The following is a 23,031-nucleotide window of genomic DNA, read 5'->3' on the forward strand; positions in this document are numbered from 1 at the left end:
CCAGAGGTAGCCTATTCAGGTATTTCATTACACTGTCAGGAAATGGACTGGTATGCTTGACTCGACTTTTCCATTCATGCACACTAAAGAGATCACAACGACAATGCATGCATGCACTGATGGGCCTGAACGTTGTACAGACCATGGCTTGCGTAAGAATTTTCTCTTGCTGCATGGCCGAAATAGCTCAGCTGGGAGAGCGTCAGACTTAAGAATTTTGTCATAAAAGTCACAGAAGAATTTTGTGGGTGAATTTTGGACCAGGATATATAAGGTTCAAAGGGTTGTAGCCAGTGTTACTGTCATGGTAACTCAAGAGCCTTCCAAAGGAACTATTTGCCTGAGAAAGAAAAAGAACCCGTGTTTAGAGAGAAAATGGCTGGGATTCGCTGAAGCCTGACAGAGCCAGCTCAGGGGCCTCAGTGCCAGTCTCCCGAGTGTGTCAGGGGTGACAGGGGAGCGGCAGGTGGAGGTGGTGACCAGGCCAGCGAGGTGCCAGATGCATCAGAAAAGCAAGCTCGCTGCAGCCCATTCCTCAAAAGCCCTTCAGTGTGCCAACCATTGAAACCATGTCTGTTTAAATAAAATTCCAGGACGAAGAATACTTACACAGCCCTAGGAATTTGTTGTTTGGAGTTTCTTTTTTTTTTTTCAAATATAAAACCTACATTGGAAACATGTGGTCAGGCGGCTGTTGCTCCATAAATAGGAGAGGGCTGTATTATTTATATTTTGTTTTTCTAATTAGATTATAGTCTTCCAACTAGAAAGAAATGTTAAACAGATAAGACATTGAAATCAAAGCTTCCTCACATAGCTAATACATAAATCTACAACATAATATGCCACTTCAGTGACTTCCTCCATTTAGTTACAACCCACACAGAATTCTCATGGATGTAAACCAGAAATCTGCCATGAGCCATCATTCACCAGTTTTATGAATTCTTTTATATTTAGTTGTTTTCTGTTATCCCAGACTGACCCTTGTAAGAAAAGACTGAGTTCTGTTTATACCTACGTACCAGCAGATTTAGTTTTTATCTGAACTTTACATAAGTAGCTCAGTAAAACACACAACTTCAAAAGAGAGGTCACATTAATCCTAGAGAGAGGTAAAGCACAGACAATTAGAACTGCTGTATTTCGTAAAGATTTACAACTAGAGTAAGGATAACCCTGAGTAATCTCAGTGCCTAGAACTGTTCATGAAATTTCATCACTGTGAAGTTTTCTGTTTCCAAGATGGAGGTGAAAAACCTAAGGAAACAGGAGCTATCTGATCTACGTATAATACACAATTTCACATGGAAACTGTAGCTTCATTATTTCTTTCCTAGCTTTCATTTTTAGAAAATTTTTCATTAAAAGAGAAGTACAATATGTCTCTTAATATTAAATTCCCTGATTTTTTTCTTCTCTTTTATCAAACTGTCATGAACCATAAGGAGTCTGATTCTCCCAGGGAGAAATTGAGAAATGAATGCATAATTTAACTACAGTATATGCAGAGTTTCTAATCACCAACTGCCAGTGAGTAACTGAGACATGGAGAAATGAGATTTATTGGGAATTCTGCATACGCTGTGTATTCTACACAGTGTTTTCACTATGAAAGCCCTGGACTTACTTTTGAAGTACATAAAAGTTTAGGACATAAAACTGATGACTATGCCTTAAGCAGTTGTTCTTCCTAACGTGGATCTGGAAAACTGTGGTTAGTATTGGAAGAGCAGCCCTCTCCGTCCTACTGTCTTCCTGATAGGAGGCAGCCCGCAGGGTGGATTGGGGTCACAGGTGAGCCAGCGGGCACGGAGTGACAGGGAGATTCACTTTATGGGGACAGAGAGGGAACTAGAGAAGGGAGGGAGGGAGGGAGGAGGAAAAAGCTAGCTGAAATGTGTTAATCAATAACTATTACCAAATTGTGCATATCGTGCCTGTGAGACCGAAATCAATAACGGGTGGAAAACCATTGTCTCCTCCCACTAGGGAGCCAGATGTGGCTCGAGTTGGGCTCCAAATGCTCTGTGAGCAACGTGAGTTACCGTGCAGTCACTACGCTATGCGGGCCCCAGGAAGGGAAGGGAGAGGAAGGAGGATCCCAACTCAGATTGCAGTCGGCAGGGGGAGGATTCCTAACTGTGTCTTGGCTGGCAAGGGGTGTGTGGGGAGCCGGGCAGATGGAGAAAGGACAGACATAGCTATGAGAGAGTATTAAAGAAAAGGGCAAGTTACCATGGGAACAAATAAGGAGAACACACTAAAGCAACTGCTGGCACAGCAGGGCAAACAGGCCGTGAAGCCAGAGCAACAATATGGGGACATGGAATGGGGCCGTTACCACTGCTGAGGCCTGCCAGGGGCAACTGATATGGGGACTGTGTTTTGTGTACAGCTGCGAACTTTGACACTCAACTTTGGCTTGTCCGCCTTCATCAGTAGATGAAGACCTGGTGGTGGAGTCTACACACTCGCCTCAGTCTGGCTTCCCATTGAAGAAACTGAGTGGAGCCTCCTGGGCCCCGGGCATGCTGGGAGGTGCCCTGCTCCGGGGTGTCCTGTCCGAGCTCAGCCACCAGCCAGCACACTGAATGGAGCCACACACGTTCCCGAGTGAGGAAAACGTGGCAGAGCACATCGTGGATTCCTATGGCCAATTTTAATTATAGAACAGTGAACTAAATGTACACAGAACAACATGAACTTGTCTTTAAAATGTAATGTTGATAAGAAAAAATGAGGCACAGTATGAGGTATGTGCTATATTGTCATTTACATAATTGAGAAACATTAAAAACAAAAAACCCAATATCCAATTTATAAGAACAAAACAAAGAAGCTCAAGGAAATACAAAAAAGGAAATGTTTTGGTTTCTAGTGTTTGGAGAAAGGATTAAAATGTAAAGCAGGGATAAAAGGCATGAATGCATCAGTAAGGAAGCAATCTTTACAAATTAATCATTGTTCTGTGCTGCGGGCTAGGAGGTGAGAGCAGGTGACTCAACCCTTTGCACCTTCCCTCCTGGCTCACTCAGAGCTGCAATCCCCAGTGCCTGCCTGGCACTCAGGGCAGAGGAGCTGCAACTTAGGGTCTGAGTGAGTCCCCTTTCCACAAGTCTCTGCATGTAGGGTTTAAACATGTGAACTTCTCACCCACAACAAAATTTGTTCTAGGGCACAGGCACAAAGAAAAACTACTAGTGGCATTTTGTTTGAGAAAATAAAAATTTTTATAAATTTTATGGTAAATATGTATGTAAGCAACTACACAGACATAACTATAAATGCACACAGGAATTTAACAATATAATGATGTTTTACCAAATTAGAAAAGCGCTGGTGGAATAAGCTTCCTAATGTAGACTCAGGTCAAACATAAAAACTAATTTCATAATAAAGTTCAATTTCATGTTAGTAGTGAACGTACAGTGATACCTTGGTTCATGAATGCCTCTGTTTGCGAACAATTTGGTTCATAAACAGAAGTGTTCAGCAAAACTGTGCTTCCATTCACGAACTCCACATTACTTGATGAACATGAATGGGGCTGTCTTCCTCCGAATTGTGGAACGAATTAAGTTCATGACTTGAGGTACCACTTTATACATAATATAACATACAATACTGTGTTGAGAAAATCATCTATTTAATACAAAAAATGCTCATATGTCATTTTTACAGGGAATAATATGTATTTAGATGCAAGGAATAAAGTTAAGATTAAAATTATAATATATTAAAAATTAGAATTAAAGAATAATATAAATAGTATCATGAAAGTACTCAGAGCAGCAAATATAAGTATTGAGGAACATGAGGTCTTGTTAAGTAATATACAATATTCTTTAAATTCAAAAAGTAAAGCTTGCGAAGGTGACTATATTACTCAATAAATAATATTAATGTAATCTATAAATGAGAAAAATACAACAGAAATTGATCAGTATCTGACTGGATTATAAATTACTAAAAGTCAAAGAAAGAAAAAACTGCAAAGTAAATTTAGTAAATAAATGGCTGTTTTTCACACAGCAAGGGAATATTAATGGTTTATAAACATCAAGAGATTCACCATCTTATAAATAATTAGGTGAATGTAAATTAAAAGCCATTTATGAAAAAGAACAATAAAGTGTGTTAGGGTCCAAGAGCAGTAATGACATGAATAAAATTTTCTCTACGTTATTATTGGTGGAGGCCTGATTGTTTTGGGGTTTTAGAGAAGGTGGGATTGTCTCTTGGACTTGAAGTTTGAATCTGTGTTGGAGGCAGCGATGTCTCTTGGTCTCTTTCCTCAATGAATGATCACCAACAGCAGGTCAGCCTGCATAAGGACATTCATTCACTGCTGCTGGATCAGTGAGGAAGTTTAGAACTCTCTAATGGTCAAACAGTAGAGAAATGGTCAAACCAGCTAGGAACTGAAGTTATAAAATGTAGCGTACTAGTATACTGACAGAGGTATTTCAAAAGTTGTTGATATTTAAAAGCACACCCTAGATATGAAAGAATGGCATATAATTTCATGGGTTTATTCTAATTGTTTCTATAAAGTCTCTCAAAGACTACTTAACAATGTGTACTATTCTTCTAAGGATAAAATTGCTATGTGTCCTTCTCAGAGAAGGCATTATTTATTGCAGTATACACTTCAGGTTGGATACAGCATAAATGCATTAAAATATATAAGAAAACATGAAAACTCTGTATCTTCTAACTAAATAAAATTACAGTAGAGAAATACCACTTTAATCCTATAGTTAGAAATACATAATATTCATAATATTAAAAAGTGTTCAGTGGAACTGTCACTTTCTATTATTGCTAATAGCAATGCAACTTGTATACAGAAAATAATTAGCAATTAGCATTAAGGTCTTTCCCATATTTCTGCCCTGTGATAACACTTCATTTCCTGATTAACTTTTCTGAGGAAATAATAGTAATGAATATGGATCAAGTTTTATGCACAAATTCATTTTAACCTTTTTATGTACAGTAGCAAATATTTATAACTAATTTAAAAGCTCAAGGGTAAGTGAATATTTATGGAAATGCTAACATAGCCACATGGTGCAATAGAATACACATGCTAAAAAGCTATTTAGAAAACACTGATTTTGGACTTATGATTGCCCAATAAAGTCATGTGAAAATAGCCCAATGTGTAAATGGTATGATTAAAACTTTAAAAGTAAAATAAACACAAACTGAAGAGATAAATGTTCAAAGTTTAACTGCAGTCATGTTGGGATACCAGATTAAGCTTATTTTGTTATATTTTGTTTTAAGTTTCCAATATTTGTTCAATGAGCATAGTTTACTTCTGCAAGAAGAAAAATATAGATACATGCATTGGTAGTCAATATATAGGTAGAAATACAAAAATATATTAGCTCTCACAATAACTATGGGTCATCATTTTAATCTTGAAAATGCATTTCTATATACATGTACAGCCTGGAATTTGTGTTTAAGTAAAAAGATTTATCCATGTAAAGATTCATCTTCAGAGATAGATATAGTGAAATATTTTTTAAAACCAGAATACATTTGGATATTTCATTAAATGAAAAGGATTAGTTATTACAAAGATTACTTGTCCCACAAATGAATCAATCAAGATGATAAATGGTAAACTAATATGAGAGGTAAGAAAGAATATAACTAGTAAATGCTAACAAAGGATCATAAGAAATGGCCTCATCTGTAATATAAACAATTTCATAGTAGAATGAAAATAAAACTAAAAGTTTGCCAGGAGCTGGATGTGGTGGCACACGCCTGTAATCCCAGCATTCAGGAGGCTGAGCCAGGAGGATTGCCATGAGTTCCAGCCCATCCTGGACTACACAGGAAGACCCTACCTCAAAAAAATAGTTTGCCAGGAGAAACGTGCTCATAGTTGTGATTCTAACAGATAGCAAGGTACCCCAGGACATACTTCCATGGTACCAATAGAAATGAATGCGTTCTACTCCCATGAGATCACAGTGTTCATCAGATTGTCCTTCTAGTTCTCTAAACTCAGCATGTGACAGAAGTGGCCCAGCATGTAGAGGACCCTCAGTCCTTTTAACAGTAGTCCTGTTGATAGAAACAGTGAGGGCCAAACAAGGACATGACAGACCCAATGTTGGAAGTGAAAAATCTCTGAACCAATGATTCTGTATTCCACAAAACTATCCTTTAAACGTTAAGGAAAAAATTAAGGCATCCCCAGATTTTAAAAGTGGAGAGAGTTCATGCTACTAGACTAAACATGTGAGAAATCTTTACGGCTATATTTCAGGTTGAAATGAAAACACTAGACAGAATTTGGACAAAAATCCTAGGTAACACAAACTCTCCATATTTACATAATTTGTAAAAAGTGATATGAATATATAAAACACATAAATTTAATAAAGAAGTTAACATTATTGTAACTCTTCTTTAATTTTCTGCATGATTTAAAAGATATAGTATAAAATAATGATTCATCTAAGTTATTTAGAACACAATGTAGGAAGATGTAATTTGTATAAACTGCAATATAAAGGACTAAGTAACATCAGAACAGGGCTTTTTGTATGCTATTGAAGTTCAAGAGGTAAGCCAACTAAGTGATTTTAAGTAAAAGATACTAATTTTAATTCTAAAGGCAGTTATAAATTAAATACTTTATTAAGTGCATAGGTAAGAAATTTAGTAGGATATCAAAACTTCACTACAAAAATGCAGTTAAAAAGAAAGTAATAGTGGAGGAAACATGGAATAAAAAGTGATACAAGGCAGATGGAAAATATTAAATATAATGGATTTAAGACACATATGGTCAAAATAGAGTAAAACAAACAAATATGATCAAGTCTATACTATGCATAAAAGACTGGAGTCCAAAGACACAAATAGACCAAAAGGGAAAAGACAGAAAAAGATACTCCATGAAAATTGTCACCACAAAATGGATGGGTTGGCTATAATAATGTCAGAATAAAGTTTTATGTTAAAGTTGTTATGAGACTAAAAAAGGGTATTACGATAAAAGCTAGATTATTAAAAAAAGATTTAATCAGTACAAACACATACATCTAGCTCTAGAACATTTGAAGCAAACACTAACAAAACCAAGAATAGAAATAGACTTACAGGCCTGGGGATTTAGCTTAGTGGTTTTGGCGCCTGCTGCGCAAGCGCAAGGACCAGAGTTCAATCCCCGGTACCAAAAGAAAAAAGAAATAGACTTACAATAGTCCTGCAATAGTAGCTGGAGACTTCAGCACTCCACTTATAATAACAGATTGAATAACCAGACCAATTCTCAATTAGCAAATAGAGTTCTTCAGTGTTACCACCCACTAACCCAACAGATGTGTTTAGACAACACTCTTCCAAAACCGTAGAAGTCACATTTTTCTCAAAAATATATGGAACATTCTCCAAGACAGAACATGCTCAACCATTGAATACAATTGGCAAATTGCAAAACTGAAATTATCCAGAGTATCTTCTCCAACATCAATGGAACACAATTGGTAATAAATATTAGAAAGAAAGTTGGAAACTTGACAAATATATGGAACTTAAGGAATATATGCCAAACAATCTATAAGCAAATGACAAAATCTAAAATGCAGTTAAGAAATTCCTTGAAACAAGAAAAGCGTTGCACACAATACCATAACTACATCTTATTACATGAAGTTAAGTCCGTGATCTGACACAATTTACACTTGTAAGCAGAACAGATCTCAAAGTGATCACCTACCATTGCACCTTAAAGAATCATGAAAGGAAGAGCAAACTAAGCACAAGATCAACAGATGGACACGATGAAAGATTGGCATGGAAATAAGTGACATAGAGAATAGAAAATGAATAGAGAGAATAAAACAATATAAAGTTATTCTGTGCAGAGAAATAAACATGATAACCAATTAATTAAACTAAGATAAACTAGAAGACTCAAATTACTAAAATAACTAATCCAAGTGAGGACATTATTATGGGTCTTAAAGGAAAAAAAGGATTTGATAGAATACTATAAATAATTTTATGCCAAGAAAATAGAAAATGTAGATGAAAATGGCAAATTCCTTTATGCACCTTCCAAATCTCTCCCAAGAAAAAATATAAACCCTAAAAAGACTCGTGGGGAGATTGAATCAGTAATTAAAAACCTCCTGAGAAGAAAAAGTCCAGGGCCAAACCAATTCACTGGTACATTCTGCTAAATATTTAAATATTAGCACTAATCCTTCTAAAAAAGTCCTCAAAGCTCATAGAAATCAACGCCCAGCTCATTATAGGAGGTCACCATTATCCTCATACCAAGACCAGACATTAAACAAAACCATAGTTCAATTTCTCCGTAAATGTAAATAGGAGAATCTTTAACAAAACATAGCTGAATTCTAAAGCTGAGTAAGATTACCTGTCATGATCAAGTGGGATTAATCCCAACAGTGGGGACGTCAGTGCATACAAGAAAACCAATCACGGTGACCTCATGTGAGTAGACAAACAGGGAGGCAGCAAGCGAAGAACTGTGTCAGAAAACCCAGCACCCATTCATGAACACAGCATGCGGCAAGCGAGGAAGAGCTGGAGTCTCCTCAATCTACAACGGGTGTTCATCACACATTCTTCATAAAAAGAAAAAGAAAGGCTTATAGATGAGGTGGGAAACAGTAAAAGCTATCTCAGTGTAAGTGACACACTATTCCATATGAAAGTCCTTAGAAAAATCTACAAAAAACTGTTAGAGCTGATGTTTTTTCAATATTGGAGATTGCACTGAGTTACAGCCTAACTCCTTTCTAAATGTTTTTATTTAATTTGAGAGAGGGTCTTGCTAACTTGTTAAATTGCCCACATTGGGTTTGAATTTGCAATCCTCCTGCCTCAGTTTTCCAGAAGGCTGAGGTTACAGGTTTGGACCACCACATCGAACGTTAAATTGCTATTTCTTAAAACTAAAATTTGTTTTCTTGGCTTCTCCTCCAGGCTTTCTTTTTGTCTTGGTCCACTTGCTCTGTCATTACAACACTTGAAGAACAGACGCGCGCTCCCACCGTTCCGCCCTTGGGAAGTCTGTCATCCAGGCTGCGTACCTGGCGAAGCCTTCGCTTCACCTCACTGAAGGACGTGCAGGGAAGGGTGCGAACTCCTGCCCATTCCTAGGGCACCAACTCTCACTCGTGAGGGCAGCGGCTTCGCCTTTCTTACGTCAAAGGCTGCACCTCCTGGGGATGTCACCAGGGTGAACTCCAGAAGGGATGCAGCTTCAGACCACAGCAGTTCCTCATTCTCTGTCCATTTCACTTGAACTACTGCTGACCTCCTCCGCTGTTCTCTCCTCATGTGACACTTTCAGTGGTATGCAAAGTGGGAATTCACCGGCACTTTTTTGAAGCAGTTTCTGCTAGTCTTAAAATTATTCTTCCGGAAAGCATTTCCTAGCATTTGTGTCTAGAATGACTGGTGTGCGAGATGACTATTAAATAATGCCACCTCACGTTCCGGTTAAATTTTATAGTTAATAGCTTATCTAATTTATTTCTTATTTCCATTTCTCATGGTATCCTCTTAAAGGACTGCCCAGAGCCGTCGCCCATCCCTGAACGCAGACCAGGGCTGCTCCTGAAGAGGCCGCGGCTGAGGACTGGGAGCCCGGCCTGAGTTCGGGCGCTGAGCTTCACGTCTCATCGGGACCTGCCCTATAGCTCCAGGACTTAGCTTGCTGATCTGTGAGATGGGATTTCCTGATAGTGGCTTTATGAAGACTCCTTAGTGCAAATAAAACGGTCTTGAGCACAGGGACTCCCATATACGCTCATAAAATAAATATTTTAAAGGAGGTCACTATACTCAAACTACTTTAATAAGCATGCTTTACGTTCTGTTTAGGCATGCAAGGCCCGGGAAAATAAGCGACTTGCACATAGGCATGGGGTTTATGAAAATCTCTCCGGGTTAAACCAATCAGGGAGCCAGAACGCAGGGACTGCCCGGGACGCGGCCCGCAGCACAGGTGCGGTGTCCAAGGCAACGCGTCCGGCCGCCCCTCCCGGAAGTGAGCCTGGCGCTCTTCGGCGGCCTCAGCTCCAGGCCGCCCGCCCGCTGCGCTGGCCCGTCAGCCCGTCCCCGTGCGTGCTGCGCAGGCGCGTAGTTGCGCACCGGAAGAGCGGAAGGAAGGAGGCGCCCGGCCAAGCGCGTCTTTCCGCGAGTAGGGCATGTGTTTTCTCGTCTCGTTCTTCACATATAGAGATTGAAACCGCAGCGGGAAACCGGGGGAAACAGCAGCAAAGGCCAGCCTCCCCCAGAGGGACGAGCACCGGGACCCTGGCCGTTCTTCCCAACAGGCCTCGCCCGGGCCCTGCGGAGCTTCCCATGGTGTTAGCTGACTGACTGCTGGCCCCACACATCTGCAAATCCGATCTGCAACCAGTAGTGACCTTCGCCGCGAAAATCAGCTCCAGCCACATCTGTGACCGAGACCTCGGACGGCATTCGCCTCACCCAGAACAAAGCAGAACGACCCACCACCTCTCCAAACCCATGCTCACCCCGGAGCTGGGTCCCCATGCCTGGGCGTCCAGGAGGACGTGGGCGTCACCACTGTTTCCCGCTCCCGACTTTGCCCTGCTGGCCTGCAGGCCTTGGCTCCACCCAGAGCACTTCTGGCAGGAGAGCAGGTGATTCCGCTGAACCAGGCCTGGACGACCACCCACATGCTGGGCCCCTCCTTCGAGCGAACAGGCGAAGAAGGGGACCCCGGTGCTGGCCGGAGGCGGACTGCAGCTCCCCGGGAAGCAGGCCAGCTGCGTGTCCGGGATGAGGACTGGGACCCGGGCTCAGGCAATCTGAGGGAGGCCTGGCATCCCCACGCATCAAGGGAAAACACAAAACTCAGCCAGGCAGAATTACTGAAGATCCAGACCCTCACCAAAATGAAAGTTTGGGTCATCACACAAGTTAGATAAGCACAACGAGGTCAGGTGCTATACAGAATGGAAAGAGGAGAGGGCAGTTACAAATGACATCTGTGACCTTGTGACTACAGGAATGAGGACAGTAATGGTCATCAGCATTTTTCTCAGTTTGCTAGGGATATGTGGGTATGAAGCAAATATCTACATATATTTGTTTTATTTCCTCTCATTTCTTTATCATGTAACATAGGGTGTATTAATATAATCGGTGATGAATATTTAAGAGCTGCTAATTTTACATCACAGTATTACGTTACAGGACATCAATGAGAAGAATAACCATCGTTGAAGTGCTTCACTTCCTGTCCTGGGGAAGGGTTAGCACAATTTCAGTTTTATATAGGATAACTATACTATATAGTTGAAATTATGACCTTGTTATTGTCTTTTATTGAAGTTTTTTTTCTTTATTTTTTATTTGACAAGCAGCAATATCATGTTTGTCATTTTGATGTAGATACAATTATTAGGTCATCTGTCATATTACAATATTTAAGTTTTTATTTTATGTCCTTTAAGATACATTAAAAAAAAAAACAACACATCAACTGCAGATGTGAACAGGAGAAACGCATGGTACTCAACCAAATTTCCAGATTCCAGAACACTTCACTCTGTGAGAAGGTTTAAGAAATGTCATGATGACATGAGCTTGAAGTATCTCTAGGCATTTTCTCTGACGCTCATGACGTGGCACTGGTGACATTGTAAACAGCAGAAAAACGGGCTGCTGAATGACCAAATCGTGGAGGCAAGGCCTGCTTCTCCCACAGGCACACACCGGAACTGATGGCAATGATCCGCATCCACACCTGGGCGGTGACGTCACGCAACGTAGCTGTATTCATCCACAGACGCCTGGCTGCGCTCCATGTACTGTTTGTCGATCAGAACCTCGATGTATTTCTTAATCATGCTGATGCCGGGGTTAACCTTCCTCTCGACTGGCTGATCACCTCTTGAATAAGGGCATTGTGCCAAAGCAATTTTCGTGCTTTCATTATATGAACTATAGCAGCTTGGAGATTCATTTTCCGGTCCTCATCTACAGCACTTCTAGTCTGCCGCACTTCCTGTGGTGTATCTTTTTGCATTGATGTAGTAATTTTAAATTTTGTTCTTTTACTGCAGAAGTTCATAGTTAATGAAAACGAAGACTATGCATCAATGCCTTCCTTTTCTGAATCATAGCTAATCATTTTCACATCAAGTAATGATTTGTTTGTTTTTGTCAGTTCCTTTTCCTTCACCTGAGTGCTGTCTTGAATCTCTTTATAGCTGACCGTTTCATTGTTGTTAAGGCAAGAAAAACTGCCATTGGGTACGTCATGACCATGGCTACATAGGGTTTGCCCAAAGAGTTCATTTTGTACAAAGATAATGTAACCATGTCAGTTTCCAGCCACTGAGATGCTGGCTATAAAATAACATCTGTACACTTTTTTCTGATTCCTGGGGAATTGTGAACGTAGACGAAGGGGCCTGAGTGAGAGGCCATGCCTGTAGAACATACATTTGAAAATTAATTCCCAAATCTATTACTGTGTCTTGGGGTTCTGATAAAATTGTTGAACTTATTGTTGAGATCAGCACTGACACTCATATCTGTGTACATGCGATGTAGCTTGCGGGTAAACTCATAACCACAGGCTTGCTATAGATTATTGATCATAGCTTCTTCAGAATCTATAGACATAGATAATCCATGAAGTAAGTGTTTTGCCAACATTCTTGCATAGAACTTTTGAAAAACATCCTTATCATCCATATATTTGAAAACAGTAATAAAGCTCGTCAGTTTGTCTTCTACTTCATTCTCAGTCATCCCTTTTGCTGACTTCTTTAGTAAGTTGTCACAGTTACTTAGCAAGCAGTTCAGGTACTTTGCAAACAGATTTGGGTTCTCTGTAATTTACCACTGACTTAAGGGCCTTACCCAGTGCACTCAGAAAGTGCTGATCACCATTCAAAACAGTGTTGATAAGCTGAACAAATTTGCCATATACTTCTAAAACTGACTCCACAAATAGTGTTGGCATATTTTCCTGAGTAAGGTTACTGGTTGCTTTGAGGGCCTCATCATGGATATGGTTTTGTAGCTCCTGAATCATATGAGATAACCCCATCCACACAGCACGGAGTAAGACCTATTTGCCATGCCATTTTTTTTCTCTTGCCGAATGAATGATAGTATGACATTCTGCATGTAAGAGCTGTAAGTGGTCTGCTACCATTCGTTGCCCACATTCATGAATTTCTTTACCAAATGAATGTGAATGTAAGTATTTTCGACATTGAATTTCTTATCCTTTAATCTATCTAGAACCTTTTCCATATACTGTGAGCAGTTTGATTCTTGTAACAAATTTGAAGCTTCTTGTTTGTAATACTCTCCTGTTTTGGTCAGAAAGGGAGAGTCAAAGACTTCTTGATAAAACTTTAAAGGAAATTTTTTCTTATACTGTTCAACATGAACAAAGGAGTTAATAACCCCACGGATTAGCTTCTGGTTTGCATCTTCACCACAATCATTTTTGACTTCTTGGAGCAGCATTCAGATGAGGACGGACGGCTTGCAGAGGCTCAACCACCCGTTTCCTCCACATTCCAGTGCTAGCTCTCCTGTTTCCGTGAGTGGCTCATTCGTATCTACACCACCATAGCCATACTGAAGGTCGGCTTCCGTCAACTTACTCTTTTTAATATACTGGGTGTTGAGACACCTGTACAAGCAGTCCATATAATCTGCACCCTTGTACATTCTTCCCAATACCTATGATACATAACAAGTACTTGTTCTTCAGACTCTAGAACTCTTGTGCAATTCCGAACGTGGTTTTCCAGAAAGTTCTTAGTTTCTGTGTATAGTCTTTCTCCAAGCGGTTCAGAATAGGCCACACGTACAGCATAGATAAATGAGGGGCGATCGTTCCATGTTGTTCTCTTGACATAGTCCAACATAACAACTGCTTTGATTGTAAGCAGGAGCTTGTTCCATGTTTCATCAAAATCTGCTGCTCTTGGTTTCAGAGACATTGTGCAAGTCTGGTGTTGAAATCTTCTGCAGAAGCAGGACAAGGACAGGGGAGGCACTCAGAGGCGTGAAGGACCAGCCCGGCCAGGACGGCGGGAGGCGGCGGCTGTCAGCTCGCTTCCCGCTCACCACGCTGCCATTACTGAGCGCGAGGCCGCCTCTGCCGGCAGCCTGTTCGTGCGTCTCCGCCAGGAGCCCCGCCACCGACCCAGGCCACTGCCCTCCTGAGGGAAGGGGACAGGGCGTGGGTCACAGGCTCAATAAGTCAATCCTTGTCAAAGTGTTAAGTGCTGCTTGAGTATGGGTGCATGCGATGTTGGCAAGAGTGTGCTTGTGATAGATAACTAGGTTTGACTTCACCAGTCCGTAAGATGTCCAGATATCTGATTAAAGACTATTTCTGGGAGTGTCTAAGAAAGCGTTTCTAGAGGAGATTGGCTTTTGAACAGCAGGCTGAGGAAAGCAGATGTCCCCTTCTGCCCATGAAAGTGAATATGTACCATCGAATGAGGGTCTGGGTACTGTGAACCCTGGGAGGAAAATGGGACCCCTCAGAGCTCCGATGCCAACACCTCTGGAAGTGCACTGCACCTACTCCTGCCTTGGCACCTCCAGCTTTTCTAGGTCTGCAGTTCAGAGATGGAAAATCTCAGGTCTCCTCACCCCTGTCATCGCATGAGCCAGCATACTCAACCCTGTCTCTATCTATTATTATATATACTATCGGCTGGGTTTCTCCAGAGATCTCACAGTAATATCGCTGGTATTATGTAATCTAGATATTTCATCATCTATTAGTATTTATAAATTTCCATCTTGAAGGGTTGTTGAGAACTCTGTATTAAGTGAAAGTGCCCAGTAGACTGTCTAAAATAGTGAACAGCATATATTACCACTATTACTATTGATAATTCTACTGAGGTTCATGAGATTTCTCAAGAGAGATACTTAGTTTTTTCCTACTGAGCTAATAAGCGTCTTTCATCAGACTGATTTTCTTCTTCAGATTGCCTTGGGGTATTACAGAAACCAGAGAGGCTTGGAATCTTGGTGGAGAAAGTGAAGCCGTGTTCCTCAGGGGCCACATGTGCATGGGGGTCCCAGGCCCTCAGAGTAACAGCACCTACAGGGTGCCTGCACTGTGTGCCCTTGTTTTCCTCTAGCAGATGGTACAAGAACAACAAAAATAACTAGTTCTTTGCACTTCCCTGCAGGACACCTAAATGCTACTCTGCAAAGTACCCTAGGGAGTTTGTTTTACTTTCCTGAAATCAGTAATAATAGAAGGCAACACACTTCTTTCTTAGAAAAGGAGACCATGGCAGGAGCCATCGTGTGGCCTGGGAATGGACCTGTAGATGGAAAGCATGTTCCAGTGCATTACAGCCAGACCAACGCTCCACTGATCTCCTTGGAATGGAATTTATATTGCACTTACTGCCTCATACCTGCTAAAGATGTTTATGGAAACCAAGAGGAAGGAATAATTTTTATGTCCCTTTTAGTTCGCTATAAATTCAGAAACAATTTTGCTTGAGCAGCTGATCTGTGAATTAATAATGAAAGACTATAACTTTTTTCACTACAGTATGTCAAGTACTTTGTGTTTAAAAATTGATGAGGCTCAAAACTCCATTTGTTCACATGAAACAGATTTCAGAAGCATATGGAGTAATCACCACTTCCCTCCTATGGAAAGCCCTTTCCAAGCTCTTTGGCTACTAAAAAATAAATAAAAACAACATTGAGTTCAGTATAAAATATTATAATCTTCTTTAAGGATTTTCTGAAAATATTCTCCTGAAGAATAATTTCTAGTAAAAGATATCATTCTTTGTACCAGAAATATGGTTCATCTACAGGAGCAATGAACTGAGTCTTTCAGGTCAATAACCCTCTGGACTGCTTCCGCTGACTGTATTTACACGTGTACACATTTTGGATTTTTGGGGGGGCAGTACTGGGGATCGAACTCAGGTCCTTGCGCTTGTGAGGCAGGTGCTGGAACCACTGAGCTAAATCCCCGGCCCCACATTTACACATTTTGTTTTTGTCTTTGAAGTGCAAATGCATCACAGCATCCACTATGTCGTTTTGCACAAGATAGCTTATTTCTGTTTTGTTTTTTCCAGATTGAAGTCTTTGTTTCGTTTAGGTCTTCTATGGCCATCCTTCAGTAGCACTTCATTTTCTCGAGTCTACAGCATGGTGAGAGGAGTCTGAGCATCCCTTCCCATCCAAGTAGCTGACAGACCACACCCAGAGGGAGAAGGAAAACAGCTCTGTCCCAGGACTGATGCACTCCACACAGGCCGCCCAGCAGCTGAGCCAAGTCAGCCGAAGGTGGCCGGGCAGTGGCGGGCCTGGCCTCCGCCAGGGTTTCATGCTGCCTCTCACCAGACAGAGGAGAAGAGGGAGCAGTAAGATTCATGTTAACTTGAAAGACTGTCCAAATTGTCCATGTACTGAGAATGATTCTCATGGCAGTTCTAGTGTAATCAATTGTTTTTCTCCAGAAATGTATCATTTATTTCTTCAAAATATTTGTTTAGTACTGACTAGGGACATAGGTCATAGTATTAAATGATCTAATGTTCTGGGGCAGCTAGTTTGCATTTCACAATGTGTTTTTATTCTTTGTGGATCAGGGAGATAATTTCCTAAGCAGTTCTTCAGAAGACGTGCATTATCATTTTATTGACATAATAGCTTATTCTCTTCGGCTTTTGAATTATTGGTTATTTTGCACTATGCTTCTTCTCTGTCTCTTTCCTCATGGTTTCCTCTGTAAGGGAAATAGTGCTCCTCTCCCACTTTTCTCTGAGCCTCACCCGGCTGTGAAGATGTAGTGAATGATTGGTTTCTCAGGGTAGAGCTGGAATGTCAAGTCAGAAAGTGGTAGGATGGTTCTGCATCTTTACAGTAACACTCTGCAAATGAGATTCAGTTCTAAACATTGAAACTAGCAGAAAGTTTGTGTGATGTCCAAAGGTTTAGGGTCAATCACTGAAGCTGGAGAGAAACGAGACTGAAAAGAAAAACCATGTAAGAAAATATTACTATCTGGCTTTACTGTCCATGTTTCCCCTGTTCAGATGTTGCTGCTCAAAGGCCTGAAGGACACCAGACTCAAAGAACCCCGATGTGCCGGTTTTGGGAGAACGTAGGGGAGACAGACCGAGCGTGGGCTTGTCTGTGTGAAAGGTGTACCTGGCACTGGTGACCTGAGCTAGCCTGGACATTGTGCACCTCTGAATGACCGTCGACTGTGTTTTAAAAGCTGTTCATTGCCCAGGACTTTCCCACTCCAAAGAGTGCTGCCTCCTCTAAGAGAACCCTAAGACATGGGAGTTTCTGCTCTCATAGCACCCCAAAGAGGAGCAGCACGGACAGCCAGGTGTCCCGGCCTGAGGAAATCACAGCCTGTGAGTGTGCGTTGCAGCTGGAAGACTGTGGAGCAGATGGGTTTCCATCCCTCCATTTTACAGATGAAACCTTGAAACCCAGAATTAAAGGATACCCAGGAAGTCACACAGCTTACAGAAGAGCTTGGGTTAAATCCTTTATTTCTCTCTCTTCACTTCTCTCTCTCTCTGTCTCTCTCTCTCTCTCTCTCTCTCTCTCTCTCTCTCTCTCTCTCTCTCTCCCCGTAATCAAGGACAGAGCTTAAAGCTACTGAGGAGAATTTCTTTTCATTTCTTAATTGGTACATGGAGAGAAACAAATGCTACTCTTTAGTTTTGAAGATTCTAAACCAGAGAAGGGGAAGGGGCTAGAAAAAGTACCATCTTCTAGTCAGTATCTCCATCTGGGGCATATGATCAGTATTATTCATGATGTATGATGTATAGACATTGGCTCCCTGCATACCCTCCACTACATGTACTGACAAAATATTAAGTTCACTGTACTTGGTTAACCAACATGGAAATTTATTCAAATAACATTTACTCAACAAAAATTTTCAGGCAGTTAATGCACTGAGTAAACAGCTGAAGAAATTCTAAGATATTATTTTACATTCAAAGGTTAATATCGAGGCAAATGCAAAGGTGAAATGTTCTGATCTAGATGCAGTTTGATAAATGCTGCCACAGGGTTACAAGGCAGGGCAGTCCCGATGCAGCACGTGCAGCAGCTTCTGAGGTGAGGAGGGCACTAAGGGTGCTTTGTCACTGACAGACAGGACTGGGTGAGCTTCAACAAAAGGCAGAACTGGGCAAGCAGGTGTGAAGGCGAGCATTTCAGCAAGCCACTTCCTCTGATTCCCTCTACCACTACCACGTGCCCCCCTTCTCTTCCATTTCCAGGGCACAAATGTGACCGAAGCACAGGAATTTTTATGTTAATTAGGAGGAAGAGAAACACAAACCCACTTTGTCTGATCTCCAGCTGTGAATAACCTAGAATAATTTTACATAATCTTTAATTAGTTGCCTAATGATCTCTGTCCATACTTAAAGTATTTGCTGTCTCAGAGAACTCAACAAAAATGGCTTTGGAAAGAATTTATATTTCTTAGCAAAATCACGTTAAGTGAAAATTATGTCAATATTCTCACAACATTTCAATTCCTTATCAACTATGGAGATTAAAGTATAAGTCATATATGCTGTGGTACAGAAAACCAAGTGTCAGTAATATGCAGACACTACAAGTACACAAAATCAGGTTCAGCGTGAATTAGATAAACCAAAATTACACATTAAATGCCCAGTAGAAGCTAACTTTAAAAGGCTTCCCAATCTCAGTGTATTTCTTTACCTAAGTGTGCATCTTATTTTTTTATTGTTAGTTTTTGGGGGTTTTTTGGCAGTCCTGGGGAGTGAACGCAAGTCTTCACCCTGAACCACATCTCTGACCCTTTTTATTTTTTATTTTGAGATGTGGTATGACTCAATTGCCCAGGTGGGGAGCAAACTTGAGATCCCACTGGCTCAGCCTCCCAGTGTCACAGGCATGTGCTGTTCTGCCGGGGTATGTTACATTTAATCCAGTTTAGTACTGTTAAACTCTGATGGATGTCTACTTTCTCCAGGAGCTATGCTGGCTGCAACAGACAAAGACAGGAGCCTGTCAGGCCTTCTGTTATGGAACTTGCATTGACGGTCCCGACCTCTGGGTGTGGAGATCTGTACCTGCATTTGTGACATGCATCTGTCTTCCCCAGATGCTCGGAGCTGAGTACTGGACCCTGCTTCGAAAGCAGACCCTCCATGAGAGGCTGCTGAGAACAGAGCTCTCGACTCTAGGACTAACAGCAACTTCGTTAAATCTTCCTTACGCTGCAGGCCAATCTTAGACACTTTCATCCAAACTGATTTCCTTTCCCACCATCTTCCCTTAGAGTCTGACGTGCTCCATGGCCAGACAGCTCCTGCCCTGTCGACTCTGGCCCATTTTCCTCCAGGTGTTTCTCCTATTAACGTGTCTGGTGTCTGCTTGGGAAGGATCCAGAACACAACATATGTGTTCACATGTGATTAAGGGCACTGTCTGATGATAACAAGCCATGTTAGGAATATGACAAATTTTTCACAAAAAAATAAATGATTTTTAACCAAGAAGTATACTTGTCATGTAAGCAATCAAAATCAGTATGCTTTGGCAGCTCTCAAAAGCACTATTTAAATTGGTCAATGAATGCAGGATTTCATGTTTAATTTGTAAAAAACCTAAAACACTTTTTTAACAGCTTATTTTATTTGTTCATAATAGGAATAAATGCTGGATGCTTTTTTTCATTTATACTGCCTTAGGTGCTATTTCCTCTACTTATGCATTGCATCAGTTTTGCCATGATTGGCTGACAACCTCTCTCCATGGGGCTTTTTGGAGTTGTCACAGTGTAGAAAGACTGATTAAACTCCTACAAGTAGACACAAGCAAAAGACACTGATTGTGCTAAGAACATCAAGGGTTTAAGACCAGATCTCTGAGCAGGCAGGCAGGGGGATGCAGCAGAAACTCCCCGAAGGAGCAATGCCATGGCCCTCCAGTCTCCCCTCCAGTCTCTGCTGCTAACTTGATGAAGATCTCAGCCAGCCTTTTGCTGTGTTTCTTGCCTGTAATCTCAGATGATCTTCACATCCTCCTGACTTCTCTCAGCTCTCTGGGAGAGTTTAGCAGTTGCCTGCTTGCTTGCCTACTGTAAAAAACAAAAGCAAAAACAAAAAAACTAATTCCTGAATGTTTCCTAGAAAGGGTGAGCTAATGCTCGGCTTCTTGCTGGGCAAACTTCCCCCTAACATCTCTGCATTCCGGCTTCACTTTCTGCCATTTCTTTGCAGGCTGCTGTCTGCACCATCGCTTCTGCCCCCAGAGCGGGTTGAGTCCCATCTGTACGGGGCATACTGATGTTGGGGGGCATTGTCCCAAGATTTCCACAATGCAGCAAGGTATGACTTTACTCCAAATGAGCTCACAAAGAAGCCGAGGTCTTTCTTAAAGTACACATATTATACTCCCTGCATCAAAACTCTCCATCTATCTCTTATTTGCAGATGATCAGAGTCATCCTGAAAAACCTGGGATATTTAAATCATTCAGAATAATTATAATTACTTTTCCCCTGATTGAGAAAATAAAATCTTCTCTTCAGTAGCTTCAAAATTACAGAAGACATTTTTTGAAGTCATTTGCAAGAAACTTCAACCAAGTCTCTTTAATCAGTCCCTCACTTACCCTTCTGAATTTGGACCCTGGACCAGTAAGGAGTTGTGCCCTGAAGGCAAGGATGCAATGATTACTCGTCTGCTATAAGGGCTGCATCCTCGTGGTAACGATGAACAAGGAGCAAGTAGTATTTGGAGGATCGTGTAAGAGTTTTCATAGAAGTCTCAGGAAGGCCATCTGAGGGCTGGCGGGGTGCAGCAGAGGAGACCAGCCAGGTAGACACAGAAACATGGCACTGGTGCAGCAGTGTCACTGTGAGTAGTTGCAGAATAAGAGGAGAACATTGGGAAGCAGCCACAAAGGAGGAGAACAGAGAGTAATGAGGTCATAACAGGCCTTATTCCCGTGAAAAGTATTTTGCTACTTATTTGATGATAATGGTTTATTGAACCATTTGAAGCAATAACTTGATTCTAAATATAATATGTAAGTGACAAGTAGAAAAATTTCAAACCAGTTTTGGTGACATAACTATGAACACTTGGTGACTTCGTGAATGTGAGAAGTGGGTGGACTGTGGTTACTGTTTATATCTTGATGTCTCCCTAGGGTCTCAGGGGCTCATGGGGGCTTTGGGGAGGTGGCTGGATTATGGGTGTGTGACACTAGGTTAGTCCACTGGTTGGTTTAGCATCATTCTGGGTGTGGGTCACAGGAAGGCCCACCCTGCCTGTGAGTGGCACCAACACACAAGCTTGGATCCTGGATGGACTAAAAAGGGAAAGGAAGGCTCCCTGTTTGCTGCTTCCTGTCTGTCACTCCATGGAATGTTTCTCCTCTGCTATGCCCCTCTGCCTTGGAGGCAGCCAACTATGGACTGAAATATCTACAAACCATTGGCTAAGATAAACCTTTCCTCTTTTAACTTCTGGTGTCAAGTATTTTGTCCTAGCAATGAGAAAGTAACTAAGGCTGGTTTTGGTACCAAGAGCAGGATCACTGCTGTGACACCACCTGACCATGTGGTTCTGAAGTCTTTGGAAGTGGCTTCTGGGAAGAGGTTGAAAAGGACTGGAGTTGCCAGCTGAAGAAGCAGCCCTAGAATGCTGTAAGCTAGACTTGATGGGAGTTTTTGTCAGCGCTCAGAAGACCAGAATGCTGATAGAAAGGCAGGTGGTACAGACCAGAATCAAGGGGTTGCCACTGGGATCAAGGACTCCATTGGCAGTTGTACTCCAGACCATATGTGTTATCTCCTGGCAGAAAGTTTATCTGCATATTGCTCATGCCCAGATACTTTGCAGGAGACTGAGATTAAGAGCAACAGACTAACTCATTGAGTGGAAGAAATTTCAAGGTAGTATAATATCAAAGCAGTAACATGGCTCCTGTTGGGGCCTTTTAGTCAGATCTATGTTGAGAATCAAGAGCAAAGGGCCCAGAAGAATTCTTTAAAGAGCTTTGAATTTTGCTAGAGAGAAAGCTCCAGTAAAGCTGTGGCCTGCAAAGATGGAACAGAGGAGAACTTGGTTGCTGAAAACATTAGCAATAAAAAGCAAAGTAACTGAACAAGAGAAAAGATAACCTGATGGCATCATAAGAACCAGAGGACTCCACCCTTTGCTTTGGAGAAATTGCAAAGGTGAAAGACTTTGCTTTGAGAAAAATTGGAAAGGTGAAAGACTGCTTTGAGAAGAGAGCTCCAAAGTGCCATGTTCCAGACTTGCGGTGGCCTAGGAAATGTGTCTTAGGATTGGGTTCATAATGCTCAGCAATCTAGATGCTTGACCCCTACGGCCAAAAGAGAAGGAAGCCTGGCTACTGCTCCAGCTGGCAGCAGACTTGGCGACCTCAACATGGTGCTGCTTTTAGGTGGATGCAAAATGCATGAGTCATGGGGTCAGGAAGGCTTCCACCCAGATTTCAGAAGACATTGGAGGTCAGACAGTGTACCTTTGAGAGGGCGGTGTGTGAATCTGTGTGAAGCCAAAAGTACAGTGAAGACCCCAGAAGGTTAAAGAAGCCAGCGATATGGATAATCTGAGAAAAGCTACAAGGATAAACACAGTCAGCACAAGAGGAAAGCCCTGAGAGCTACAACACCAGGCAGTGCCACAGGGCAGAGCCACCCAAGCACTTTAGGGTTCACATCTTGCCACAGATTGACTCAAGTGGTAGACATGGATTTAATGTTTGCCCTGATGGATTTTTATCTTGCTTTGGCCCCATTCTTTTCCATCCCCCTTATTTATACCTTTCGAAATGGGAATGTTTATTTTGTGCCATCGAGTGTTGGAAGTGTTTAACTTTCTTTTTCTTTATAGAGGAGCCTGCCACTAAGAGTTTGCCTTAAATCCCATAGGAGACTTTGAACTTGGTCTTTTCAGCAATGCTGAAATTGTT

The 23,031-nt window shown here is 41.5% G+C and overlaps 1 protein-coding gene and 1 pseudogene across 7 annotated transcripts in view; both read right to left on the bottom strand.

Annotated features, from left to right (window-relative positions):
• Positions 1–23,031, bottom strand: part of Fstl5 (follistatin like 5) — a 742,188-nt gene that overhangs the window by 12,268 nt on the left and 706,889 nt on the right. The gene's annotated exons all lie outside the window — the stretch shown is intronic.
• Positions 3,874–20,095, bottom strand: LOC147821437 (cullin-2 pseudogene; annotated as a pseudogene).

The sequence above is a fragment of the Heterocephalus glaber genome, unplaced genomic scaffold (assembly GCF_053883595.1).
Source record: "Heterocephalus glaber isolate CG9 unplaced genomic scaffold, H.glaber_assembly_v1.0 deba00001737, whole genome shotgun sequence".
Lineage (NCBI taxonomy): Eukaryota > Metazoa > Chordata > Mammalia > Rodentia > Bathyergidae > Heterocephalus > Heterocephalus glaber.